The 12,953-nt window shown below is 41.1% G+C and overlaps 1 protein-coding gene, 1 long non-coding RNA gene and 1 pseudogene across 4 annotated transcripts in view; 1 reads left to right on the top strand and 2 right to left on the bottom strand.

Moving 5' to 3' along the window:
• The window catches only part of LOC144381934 (uncharacterized), a 648,393-nt gene that overhangs the window by 561,020 nt on the left and 74,420 nt on the right, over nt 1–12,953 (top strand). The gene's annotated exons all lie outside the window — the stretch shown is intronic.
• TESK2 (testis associated actin remodelling kinase 2) overlaps nt 1–12,953 on the bottom strand; it is a 149,000-nt gene that overhangs the window by 90,752 nt on the left and 45,295 nt on the right. The window lies entirely within an intron of this gene.
• Nucleotides 3,497–4,158, bottom strand: LOC118548661 (large ribosomal subunit protein eL36 pseudogene; annotated as a pseudogene).

Here is a 12,953-nt window from a genome sequence, read left to right as displayed (position 1 = left end):
CTCAGCAGGAAGCCTGCTTCTCCCTCTCCCACTCCCCCTGCTTGTGTTCCCTCTCTCGCTGTGTCTCTCTTTGTCAAATAAATAAATAAAATCTTAAAAAAAAAAAAGAAAAAGGGTGGTGAAGGATGGGGAGGGAAGTTTGTTTTCTTCTTTATACTCTCTTTTGTAAATCTCTGTAATATGGTGTCCACCCCTTGGAATTTGTGTTTGGTAGATCTGGCACGTTCCCTGATCTTTAGGAACCTATCTCTGACTGCTACTTGTCTCTTTTCCTTCTTCACACCCTCCACAAATAAAGGTACTTAAGGTTCAAGCCTTGCTGCTTTAGTGTCTCTATCCATACTATTTTCCTTGATTATTTCTGACACTGAAAACATTTTGAGGGATAAAAATGTGCTCAATTCCTATATAACACTGCTTTCATGCCAGAGTAATGCTGTACAATGAAGGGTTTTCTCTATATTTGATCTTCCTTGATCTCATTTTTTTAGGAGCCCAACATGGGGCTTGAACTCATGACCCTGAGATCAAGACCTGAGCTGAAATCAAGAGTCAGACACTTAACCAACTGAACCACCCAGGCACCCCAATTTATTCTTTTTTTTTTTAAGATTTATTTATTTAATTATTTTTGAGAGAAAGAGAGAGCATGAGCAGGGGGAGGTGCGGGGGAAACGCAGACTCCCCACTGAGCAGGGAGCCTGATGCAGGACTCGATCCCAGGACCCCGGGATTATGACCTGAGCCGAAGGCAGATACCTAACCGACTGAGCCACCCAGGCGCCCCACTCCAATCTCATTCTTGATATTGAAGGTTCCCTTAATTCTCTGACTCTGTGGAGCAATTTAATTCTGAAATGGCTGGTCTGACATGAGGGGACAAACATGGACAGCCAGACACACACACACACTCATATACACACATCTTGCTCATTGATGTTTTAGAGTTGGGGGTAGTTCAGATCACTCCCAGAACTCATTACTTTGTTTCTCCAAACAGCCTTGGTATAAACTGACATCTCAGTCAGAAATAACACTAAAAACTGGTACTTCAGAAAGGACTAATGGGCTTTCTCCTAACCTTCACTCTCAGGTGAAACATGTACTACCTCACATCATCCTGTCTTGCTCTTAGTCATCTTGCAAAAGCTGCCTTATATACCTCCAAGACTATAGATCTAACTCTTCTCTGACACAGTGACTATTAAAACATACAGTCATTACATCTTGTTAGAACAGGATCATATGCAGTGTTGACAAAAACACTTTTTTTTTTTTTAAGATTTTATTTATTTATTCATGAGAGACAGAGAGAGAGAAGCAGAGGGAGAAGCAGGCTCCCAAGGAGCAGGGAGCCCAATGTGGGACTCGATCCCAGGACCCTGGGATCATGACCCGAGCTGAAGGCAGACGCTAACCATCTGAGCCACCCTGGCGCCCGACAAAAACACTTTTTTAAAGATTTTATTTATTTATTTGACAGAGAGAGAGAGAGAGACAGCGAGAGAGGGAACACAAGCAGGGGCAGTGGGAGAGGGAGAAGCAGGCTCCCCGCCGAGCAGGGAGCCCGATGCGGGGCTCGAACCCAGGACCCTGGGATCATGACCTGAGCCGAAGGCAGATGCTTAATGACTGAGCCACCCAGGCGCCCCCCAACGAAAACACCTTTTATAGTGAGGTCGCAGAGAGGCAGATAGAAAAGCACAAACACAACCATGAAATAAAAAATAGAGAATTTGAAAAATATCCTGGAATATTTGTAGATTCAGGCTGCGACAATGATCGCATTTAAAAGAGGGACGCCTGGGTCGCTCAGCCGGTTAAGCGTCTGCCTTTGGCTCAGGTCATGATTCCACGGTCCTGGGATCGAGCCTGCATCAGGCTCCTTGCTCAGTGGGGAGTCTGCTTCTCCCTCTCCCTCTGCCTGCAGCTCCCCCTGCTTGTGCTCCCTTGCTCTCTCTCTCTCTGGCAAATAAATAAATAAAATCTTTTAAAAAAAAAGGAAAAATTGGGGCGCCTGGGTGGCTCAGTTGGTTAAGCGACTGCCTTCGGCTCAGGTCATGATCCTGGAGTCCCGGGATCGAGTCCCGCATCGGGCTCCCTGCTCGGCAGGGAGTCTGCTTCTCCCTCTGACCCTCCTCCCTCTCATGCTCTCTGTCTCTCATTCTCTCTCTCTCAAATAAATAAATAAAATCTTAAAAAAAAAAAAAAAAAAAAAGGAAAAATTATTCACTGTCTTGCAAATGTCACAAGTTGTAGTCTGAGAAGCTAAAAAATTATAGGCAGTTAGGGCAATAAGACCGCTGAAGCAACACCAGCATTTTAAGACCCGATATCTGATTTCTCAGATAAAGCAGACAAAACTACCAGAGAACATGAAATCTTTACCTTCCCAAGCACAAAAATAAAACATATTACAACAAAATAACATTCACATACTAAAATGTTCCCTTTACTTTTTTTATTATTATTTAAAATCAATTAACTAGGGGCACCTGGTGGCTCAGTCAGTTAAGCATCTGCCTTCGGCTCGGGTCATGATCCCGGGGTCCTGGGATCAAGCCCCCCCATCGGGCTCCCTGCTCAGTGGGGCGTCTGCTTCTCCCTTTCCCTCTGCCCCTCCCTCCGTTCATGCGCACTCTCTCTCTCTTCTAATAAATAGATAAAATCTTTTTAAAAAATCAATTAACTAACATATAGTGTATTATTAGTTTCAGAGGTAGAGTTTAAGATTCATCAGTTGCACGTAACACCCAGTGCTCTTTACATCAAGAGCCCTCCTTAATACCCATTACCCAGTTACCCCATCCCTCCACCCACCTCCCCTCCAGTAACCCTCAGTTTGTTTCCTACAGTTACCCCTTACTTTCTTTATAACACATCTGTTAATACTGCTACAGATACAGAGTTTGCATGACAACTCCATGTGCACTAAATAATAAATGTGTAACCATGAATGTGAATAAATCAATTTTTCAGTACCCAAGCAGATGGCAGATAGCTGGCTCTTTTAGTTTATAAGTTTACTGTTTCTTATAGCTTAGCATTTCCACAGTGCTGTCAATTTAGGAAATATATACCGGGGGGAAAGTAGGAACTTAAGCCTCTTATATAGCTAGTTGTATACTTACCACACAAACTGAATCAGGTTGAACTCTATAAGACAGTGTGTGTGTATGTGTGTATATGCAGTGTGTGTGTGTATACATACACACATACATAATCATATTCTAGAAATACAGTATAAATTAGTATAAATATGTAAAAATAATAAAAATAATCTTTCAGGCGCTGGGGTGGCTCAGTCAGCTGAGTGTCCCACTCTTGATTTTGGCTGGGGTCATGATCTCAGGATGGTGGGACCTGAGTCCTCTGTGGGCTCTGCGCTCAATGGAGTCTGCTTGAGATTCTCTCCCTCTCCTCTGCCCCTCCCCCCCCAAAATAAAGAATAAAATCTTAAAAAATAATAATCTTTAAAATTTTTTCTTATATACTGGATCAAAAGTAGGTATAATATTCTATTCATCAATTACACAGCTAGGAATTCAAATCCTAGCTGTACCATTTACCTACTGGCAAGACACTAAGTATTTCTGGACCTCAGTTTCTTTCTTTTCTTTTCTTTCTTTCTTTCTTCTCCCCTTCCTCTCTCCCTCCCTTTCTTTCTTTCTTTCTTTCTTTCTTCTTTCTTCTTCCTTCCTTCCTTTCTTTTTCAAGTTCCAAAAAGCTCTATTAACCCTCTAGGGGAGGGGTTCAATCTTTCTTGGCTGCCACTTTCCTCACGGCTCCCAGAAGGTTGCTCAGCTCCCCTCTCTTCCTCTTGGCACTGATGTGTGTCCCCACCCTTTTCTTGATGAACTTGAGGGCATGCTTGTCCTTGCAGACCTTGAGAAACTCCATGCCACGATGCTTGTGTGGGGTGAAGCCACACACCTCTCGGATCATGTCCCACACAAACCTGGTGTGCTTGGGGAGGTGTCCACAGTGGCAGCTGTGCCTCGGCTTGCTCATGTTCTTAGTCACCCTGCGGCCCTTGCTGAGGCCCAAGTTCATAGGATCGCTGAGCCACAGCTGCTGCTTCTTAATGGCTCCCACGGCAGAAGCAATTTCCTCATTTATAGAATGGAAGTATACCACTTGTAAGATTGTTGTGGTAATTTAAAAAGATAATGTATACAAGTTCTTAACACAGTACTTAGCACAAAGAACTCAAAATCTTAACTGCATATGTAACAGAAATAATAATAACTAGCCCTGGGGCGCCTGGCTGGCTCAGTCGTTAAGCATCTGCCTTCGGCTCAGGTCATGATCCCAGGGTCCTGGGATCGAGCCCCACGTCGGGCTCCCTGCTCGGCGGGAAGCCTGCTTCTCCCTCTCCCACCCCCCCTGCTTGTGTTCCCTCTCTTGCTGTGTCTCTCTCTGTCAAATAAATAAATAAAATCTTAAAAAAAAAAAAAAAGAAGTCAAGTAACTTGCCCAAGGTCAGAAAGCTTATAAGTGGTAGAGCCAAAATTCATATAGAGGCAGTTTAGCTCCAGAGTCTCTCTCTCTCTTAAGTTGCCTCTCAATGTTGGGCGCCTGGGTGGCTCAGTCGTTAAGCGTCTGCCTTCGGCTCAGGTCATGATCCCAGGATCCTGGGATCGAGTCCCGCATCGGGCTCCCTGCTCAGCAGGGAGTCTGCCTCTCCCTCTACTCCTCCCCCCTGCTCATGATCTCTCTCTCGCTCTCTCTCAAAAAAAAAAAAAAAGTTGCCTCTCAATGCATTCTCTTTTTTTTATACTGAAATATAATTGACATACAATGTTACATAAGTTTCAGGTGTACAACATATTGATTAGCAAATTCTATAGTTTCTTATAACAAATATGTGAGTTTTTTTCCTCATGTAACAAATATTTAGTGAGTACCCTCTACATGGCGAGTCTGTGCTAAGTATTAAAGACACAAAGATGAAAAACACAGGGAGGTTTGATCTAACAGAGAAAGGCAAACATGTAAAAAAAAAAAAAATGCCATCAAATGTATCGCTGCTCTGATAAAAGTCTGTACAGGGTACACAGGACACACAAAGGAGGGAACAGACAATCATGCTATCAAAAATAATGATAATGATAAGAAAAGAAGGCATCTGAAATGAAATTGAAATGAAAATGAAAATGAAATCATCGAAAATGAAATCACATAGGGACATCTGGGTGGCAGGTCGGTTAAGTGTTGGACTCTTGATTTCAGCTCAGGTCATGGTGTCTGGGTTATGAGCTCGAGTCCCATGTCCACTTGGCGCTCAGTATGGAGTCTGCTAGAGATTTTCTCTACCTCCCCCTTTGCCCCTCCCCACCTAAAATAAATAAATAAAAATCTTTCTAAAAATTCTCTCTCCCTTTGCCCCTCCCCCCCCACAGGCATGCACGCTCTCTCTCTCAAAAAAAAAAAAAAGACTGTAACTCATCTCACTAGGAGACTCACTTGCTAGCTTCGAAGAATCAAGCTGCCATATGAAGCATATCAAGCTGAAGCCCTCAATTCAACAGACTGCAAGGATTTGAATGCTGCCATCAGTCACATAGCAGATCCTTCCCCACTTGAACCTCAGATAAGATGCCAGCCCCAGATGATGACACCTTTATATTTTTTTAAGTTTCCTTTTATTTATTTAAGTAATCTCTACATCCAATATGGGGCTTGAACTCACAACCCTTAGATCAAGAGCCAGCCAGACACCCCGCCCGAGCTGACACCTTGATTGCAGCTTTGTAAGAACATGAAGCAGCAGACTAAGCTAAGTCATGCCTGGACTCCTGAACCACAGGAACAGATATAATAAATATGTGTTCTTTTAAACTACTGCATTCATGGTAATATTGCTATGCAGTAATAGGTAACTAATATGCTATGCTCCCCTTTGTGTTGCAATTACCCTTATAATTACTTAACATAAATATTTACCATTAGATTATAAACTCCACAAGGGCAAGAATAACAAGTCTTAATCATTACTGTATCTCAGCACTTAGGACACTGCCTAGCATATAAAAGAACTACAATATAGTAAATGGATGGATGGATGCCTACTCTATGCGGGCACAGTGCTATATCCTAGAGAAACAAAAGTAAGTAAGACATGGTCCCTGTCCTCATGGAGCTTAAAGTTACATAGGATGCCAGACACTTGAAACAGATAATTTCAACAGAACATGATAAACGTAACAGAGGTTTCTGTGAAGACAATGGGTATGTAACTCAGACTGCAAGGGCCCAGGTATGGGTAAATCTTATATACTCAAGATTTATGTTGAGTAGGTGACATGATGTTATATACAGAAAATTCTAAAATTCTAAAAAATAGGGGCACCTGGGTGGCTCAGTTGGTTAAGCATCTGCATTCAGCTCAGGTCATGATCCCAGGGTCCTTTATTTTTTGACAAAGAGATACCAGGGTGCTGAGATCAAAAAATGTAAAACCAAATGGCACGGTGGTCCCAGTCTCTCATCCTCTGATAAGTGGAAAATATGTCCAGCTCCATTGTAGCAGTGATTAACAACTGCTTAATGTTTCCAATTAAGAAGTGCTTCTGTTGAGGGGCGCCTGGGTGGCTCAGTCGTTAAGCATCTGCCTTCAGCTCAGGTCATGATCCCAGGGTTCTGGGATTGAGCCCCGCATCGGGCTCCCTGCTCAGCGGGAAGCCTGCTTCTCCCTCTCCCACTCCCCCTGCTTGTGTTCCTGCTCTTGCTATCTCTGTCTCTGTCAAATAAATAAATAAAATCTTAAAAAAAAAAAAGTGCTTCTGTTGAGATACAGTAGAAGGTTCTTATTTTCTTTATATATATATATATATATATATATTTTTTAAAGATTTTATTTATTTATTTGAGACAGAGAGAATGAGAGAGAGAGAGCACATGAGGGGGGGGAGGGTCAGGGGGAGAAGCAGGCTCCCTGCCGAGCAGGGAGCCCGATGCGGGACTCGATCCAGGGACTCCAGGATCATGACCTGAGCCGAAGGCAGTCGCTTAACCAACTGAGCCACCCAGGCGCCCTCTCAGGAAGCCTGCTTCTCCCTCTCCTGCTCTCCCTGCTTGTGTTCTCTCTGGCTGTCTCTCTCTCTGTCAAATAAATAAAATCTTAAAAAAAAAAAAAAAAAAGATCTTATTTATCTATTTGAGAGAGAGAGAAGGGGCAGGGGAGGCGCAGAGGGAGAAGCAGACTCCCTCTGAGCAGGGAGCCTGGTATGGGGCTCCCTGCTTAGTGGGGTCTGCTCTCCCTCTTCCTCTGTGCACACGTTCTCTCTCTCTCATAAATAAAATCTTAAAAAAAATAAGAGAGGGATGCCTGGGTGGCTCAGTCAGTTAAGTGTCGGCCTTTGGCTCAGGTCATGATCCCAAGGTTCTGGGATCGAGTCCCACATCCAGCTCCTTGCTCAGCGGGGAGCCTGCTTCTCCCTCTGCCTGCCGCTCCCCCTCTTCGAACTCTCTCTCTCTCTCCCTCCGTCCCTCTCTCTCTCTGACAAATAAATAAATCTTTAAAAAGAAATAATAAGAGAGTTCAGCAAGGTTACAGGATACAAGACAAATGTGGTATTATCCATATTGTGGAATATTACTGAGCCATAAAAAGGAATAAAGTGCTGATACACACTATAACATGGATCAATGATGAAAAGATTAAGCTAAGTAAAAGAAATCAGTCATAAAGGCTACATATTGTATGATTCTATTTATATGAAATATCCAGAATAGGCAAATCCATAGAGACAGAAAGTACAATAGTGGTTGCCAGGAACTGGGGGATGGGGAGTGACTAATAATGAGTACAGGTTTTCTTTTTAGGATGATAAAAAATTTTTTAAATTAGTGGTGATGGCTGCACAACCTTGTAAATATACTAAAAAACACTGAATTGTATATATTTTTTAAAGATTTTATTTTTTTTTTAAGATTTTATTTATTTGACAGAGAGAGACACAGCGAAAGAGGGAACACAAGCGGGGGAGTGGGAGAGGGAGAAGCAGGCTCCCCACCGAGCAGGGAGCCCGACGCAGGGCTCCATCCCAGGACCCTGGGATCATTACCCAACCCAAAGGCAGATGCCCAACAAATGAGCCACCCAGGTGCCCCTAAAATTTTATTTATTTATTTGACAGAGAGAGAGAGACAGCCAGAGAGGGAACACAAGCAGGGGGAGTGGGAGAGGGAGAAGCAGGCTCCCCCCCGAGCAGGAAGCCCGACGCAGGGCTCCATCCCAGGACCCTGGTATCATTACCCAAGCCAAAGGCAGATGCCCAACAAATAAGCCACCCAGGCATCCCTGAATGGTATATTTTTAAAAGGAGAATTTTATAGTATGTGAATTATTTCTCAGTAAAGCTACTGTTAAAAAGAAAAAAAAAAAAAGTGACATTGATACTTTGTCCTGGAATGGGATTCCAGGTTTTACAGTTTTCACAATACATGCTAAAATACAGAGTTATGTCATGGGGTAATAAAAGGTAAGTTATCTCAAGACACTGGAACAATAATCTTCCTAGAAAGTCTCCTTCTGGGGCACCTGGGTAGCTCAGTCCGTTAAGAGGCTGCCTTCGGTTCAGGTCATGATCCCGGGATCCTGGGATCCAGCCCCACGCCAGGCTCCCTGCTCAGAGGGAGTCTGCTTCTCCCTCTGCACCTCCCCTGCCCCTTCTCTCTCTCTCAAATAGATAAATAAAATCTTAAAAAAAAAAAAAGTCTCCTTCCAATCATACTCCCAAACAAAACAAGAACAGTATAAAAAGAAAATAAGAACCTTCTACTGTATCTCAACAGAAGCACTTCTTAATTGGAAACATTAAACAGGTTGTCAATCACTGCTACAATGGAGCTGGACATATTTTCCACTTACCAGAGGACGAGAGACTGGGACCACCGTGCCATTTGGTTTTACATTTTTCTCACTTACTTTACAAATGTACACGCAAACACTAATGTCACCTCCACTTACACATGCTTCAGTCCTTCCCTAAATAGAGTTCAGTAACATCCAAAAAGTCACTTTCCTAAAAACAATGAAATTACCCTAATCTCTATTTCATGGATTTTTTTTAAAGTGAAAAAGTAAAGCTTAATAATCAAAGGTAAATATTTGAAGCTCACAAATGATTATAAATGCAAATCCAACCTATTTATTTTGTTTCTAAAAGTATATTTTCACTGAATTCAGTAATAGAGGTTATAAAATGTTTTCATCTTCTCTAATACTTTTAGGCCAGGGATTTATAACCTCAGCACTCCTGACATTTAAAACCAGATAATTCTTTGTTGCAGAGTACTGTCCTGTGCATTACAGAATATTTTGTGACATCCCTGGGCCCTACCCACTAGATACCAGTAACACCCCCTGCCTAATTGTGACAACCAAAAATAACACTGTCAAATATCACTTTAGGGGTAAAACTGCCCCCAGTTGAGAACCACTGCCTTAGTCCATCTGCTTTAATTATTTCCTAACAGCAAATTAGCTAAACCACCATTAGCCTTAAAAACAAACATATTTTTGTGAAATACAGAAGCTGATACACCTAAAAGAGAAGACTTCTTTGTTTTTTTGGGTTTGAATAAATCCATTTCTGGAATTATTATAAAACAAATCTTTTATGTGCATTTTTAAAGTATTTATATATATTCTCAAACATATAGTACGAGAAAGAGAAAAAAAAAACAACTAAGCTTCACTTCTAATGAATTTAGATTTTCTTCTACACATACATTTCCCAGAATACAGAAAGTAGCAGCTTCTCTCTCTCTCTCTATTCTCTCCTCATAATCAGTAATTATATAGATATTGAAAGGGAGCTTTATGTTCAAAACCTTCTAATTCTATCATGGTAATCCGTAGAACAATGACACATTATTTATAACCTAAAATACATGTTACCCAATAACAGTTAACATTTTTTTGAGGTCCTAAGAGATTTACAATTCATAAAGACAGCCCAAATTTAACCAATGAAATAATCAGGTTGGTTAATTTAAGAAATGTGCTATACCTCTGACAGTCACAATCTAAAGGAGCCCAAGTTCCTTCCAAACCAACTGCTCAAACAGATATTTTTATAGCTATACAACTAAATAAGATTGCTTAAGACAAGATAATTTTTTTTTTAAGATTTTATTTATTTATTTGAGAGAGAGAGAATGAGAGACAGAGAGCATGAGAGGGAGGAGGGTCAGAGGGAGAAGCAGACTCCCTGCTGAGCAGGGAGCCCGATGTGGGACTTGATCCCGGGACTCCAGGATCATGACCTGAGCCGAAGGCAGTCGCTTAACCAACTGAGCCACCCAGGCGCCCAAGACAAGATAATTTTTATTTTTTTTATTTTTTATTTTTTTAAAGATTTTATTTATTTATTTGACAGAGAGCGAGACAGCGAGAGAGGGAACACAAGCAGGGGGAGTGGGAGAGGGAGAAGCAGGCTTCCCGCCGAGCAGGGAGCCCGATGCGGGGCTTGATCCCAGGACCCTGGGATCATGACCTGAGCCGAAGGCAGACGCTTAACGACTGAGCCACCCAGGCGCCCCAAGACAAGATAATTTTTAAAAAATAATTCTTAGTAAAGAAAATAACAAACTATTCTAATTGTAATTCATGGGGCTACTGACCCACACAGTATACAATAAAGATCATGAGGGCTTTGCTAGTCATGGTTTTTTCATCCTTCATAAAATATAACCCAATAGTCTTTGTTACTTATCTAAAGCCAGGCTTCAGAACTAAATGAATAACAGTATCAACTGAACAAGTAACGTAACTAAGATCTATTTTTAAGGATGAATGACCAGAAGGTCCTAAATTCTAAAACTGAATTATTTTAAAGGAATACAAACAAGCCACATAAATCCACATTCCTCAATGTGAAGTCATCCATCAATCAGTCTTTCTTTTGCTATCTAAGGCAACTTAAAGTCCTTAAGTTACCTGTATAATGTTGTATCTCCCACACCAGAAGTCAAATATTTCCTTTTATTGCTAGTGATACACTTTTTATTTAACCTGACCTTTAAAACTCTGTAGTCATCTGTACTTTGTAATCAAAGATAAAAACTAACCATATCCTAGCTGCACTATAGTTATCAGACCAGTGGTTGGCAAACTTTTTCTATAAAGGGTCAGACAGTAAATATCTTAGGCTTTAAGGGCCATATGGTCTCTGTTATAACTATTCAACTCTGTCATTGTAGCACAAAGGCAACCATAAAACATACATTGACAAATGGGTATGGATGTATTACAATAAAACTTTATTTAAAAAAAAAGTGGCAGGCTATAGTTTATTAAAACCTGTATCAGACTATTACATGTGGGAATAAGTAAATAGACCTGTTTCTCTCTTTCCCAATGATAATGTTCTCACCATAAAATTAACTAATTACTTTCTAAAATACCACAAAATAAAATTAGCTTTCTCCCAATTCATAGTAGGCATTTGTAGTGGGATAATGCTAGATCTTATTGTCTTAAATGAGGAATAAAAGCCAACTATGAAGATCAAGTTCAGGTTTGAGATTTGTACTATACACACTATACAGAAAACGTGGGCCAAGAAATTAAAATAAAGCCTTTAGGTTCAACAGATCTAGAACCTATAGGACTCCAGGAGAGGCAAATATGAGACCACTGTATTAAGCACATTCATAACCTAGAACACAAGAACTCCAAGAAAAATCATCTCCCACTGAAAACAGACTTTCAATAAAGAATAATAAATCACAGGGGGCGCCTGGGTGGCTCAGTCGTTAAGCATCTGCCTTTGGCTCAGGTCATGGTCCCAGGGTCCTGGGATCGAGCCCCCGCATCGGGCTCCCTGCTCCGCAGGTGGTCTGCTTCTCCCTCTCCCACTCCCCCTGCTTGTGTTCCTGCTCTCGCTATCTCTCTCTCTGTCAAATAAATAAACAAATAAAATCTTAGAAGAGGAAGAAGAAAAAATCACAGGAGAAATGAAAATCCATGAAAAAGAACCAGCAGACCAAATAGTGTAGAGTCCACATTATAAGAATTGCAACTAATCTGAAAGGGACTTAAACAAACAAAAAACATTAAATGGTCAAAATTTACTCATCTCTATGACAGTATATTTAAAAATCTGTAAGAAATAATAATTTTCTAGTAAAATATAATTTACCAAAGTTGAAACAGAAGAAACAAAATTCTAAATAGACCAATTACCTCAGAAGAAAAGGAAAAGTATCAAGTACCTGACCAAGCACTTCACAGGGGAATTCTATCAAATATTTAAGGAATAATTCCAATACCATTTCAACTGTTCCAAAGCACAAGGGAAAAAAAAACTTCCAAATAATTTTTTTGAGGCAAGAATAACATTGCTATCAAAACCTAACAAAAGCATGAAAGAGAAAACCACAGTCCATTCTCACAAATATCAAGGCAAAAATATCCCAGCAAAAAAAAGTTGGCAGCACGTGAAAGAATAATATATCAGGAATGCAAGGATAGCTCACTACTTTTTTTTTTTAAGATTTTATTCATTTATTTGACAGAGAGAGGCACAGCGAGAGAGGGAAAAGGGAGCCCGATGCGGGGCTCAATCCCAGGACCCTGGGATCATAATCTGAGCCAAAGGCAGACGCTTAACAACTGAGCCACCCAGGCACACCAAGGATAGCTCACTATTAAAACACCTACTAATATAACTCACTTTACTAAGAGATCAAAAGAGAAAAATACTTTTATTACCATATGTATTAGAGTTCTCCAGAGAAAGAGAACCAATAGGATATATAAAGAAAGAGATTTATACAAGGAATTGGCTCACATGATAATGGAGGCTGAGAAGTCCCAAGATCTGCGGTCAGCAAGTTGGAGACCCAGGAGATACAACGGTGTAGTTCCAGTCCGTCAGCAAGTTGGAGACCCAGGAGATACAACGGTGTAGTTCCAGTCCAAGTCCGAAGGCCTGAGATCC

Source organism: Halichoerus grypus, chromosome 5 (assembly GCF_964656455.1).
Source record: "Halichoerus grypus chromosome 5, mHalGry1.hap1.1, whole genome shotgun sequence".
In the NCBI taxonomy this organism is placed as follows: Eukaryota; Metazoa; Chordata; class Mammalia; order Carnivora; family Phocidae; genus Halichoerus; species Halichoerus grypus.
This window is presented reverse-complemented; position numbering and strand designations above follow the sequence as displayed.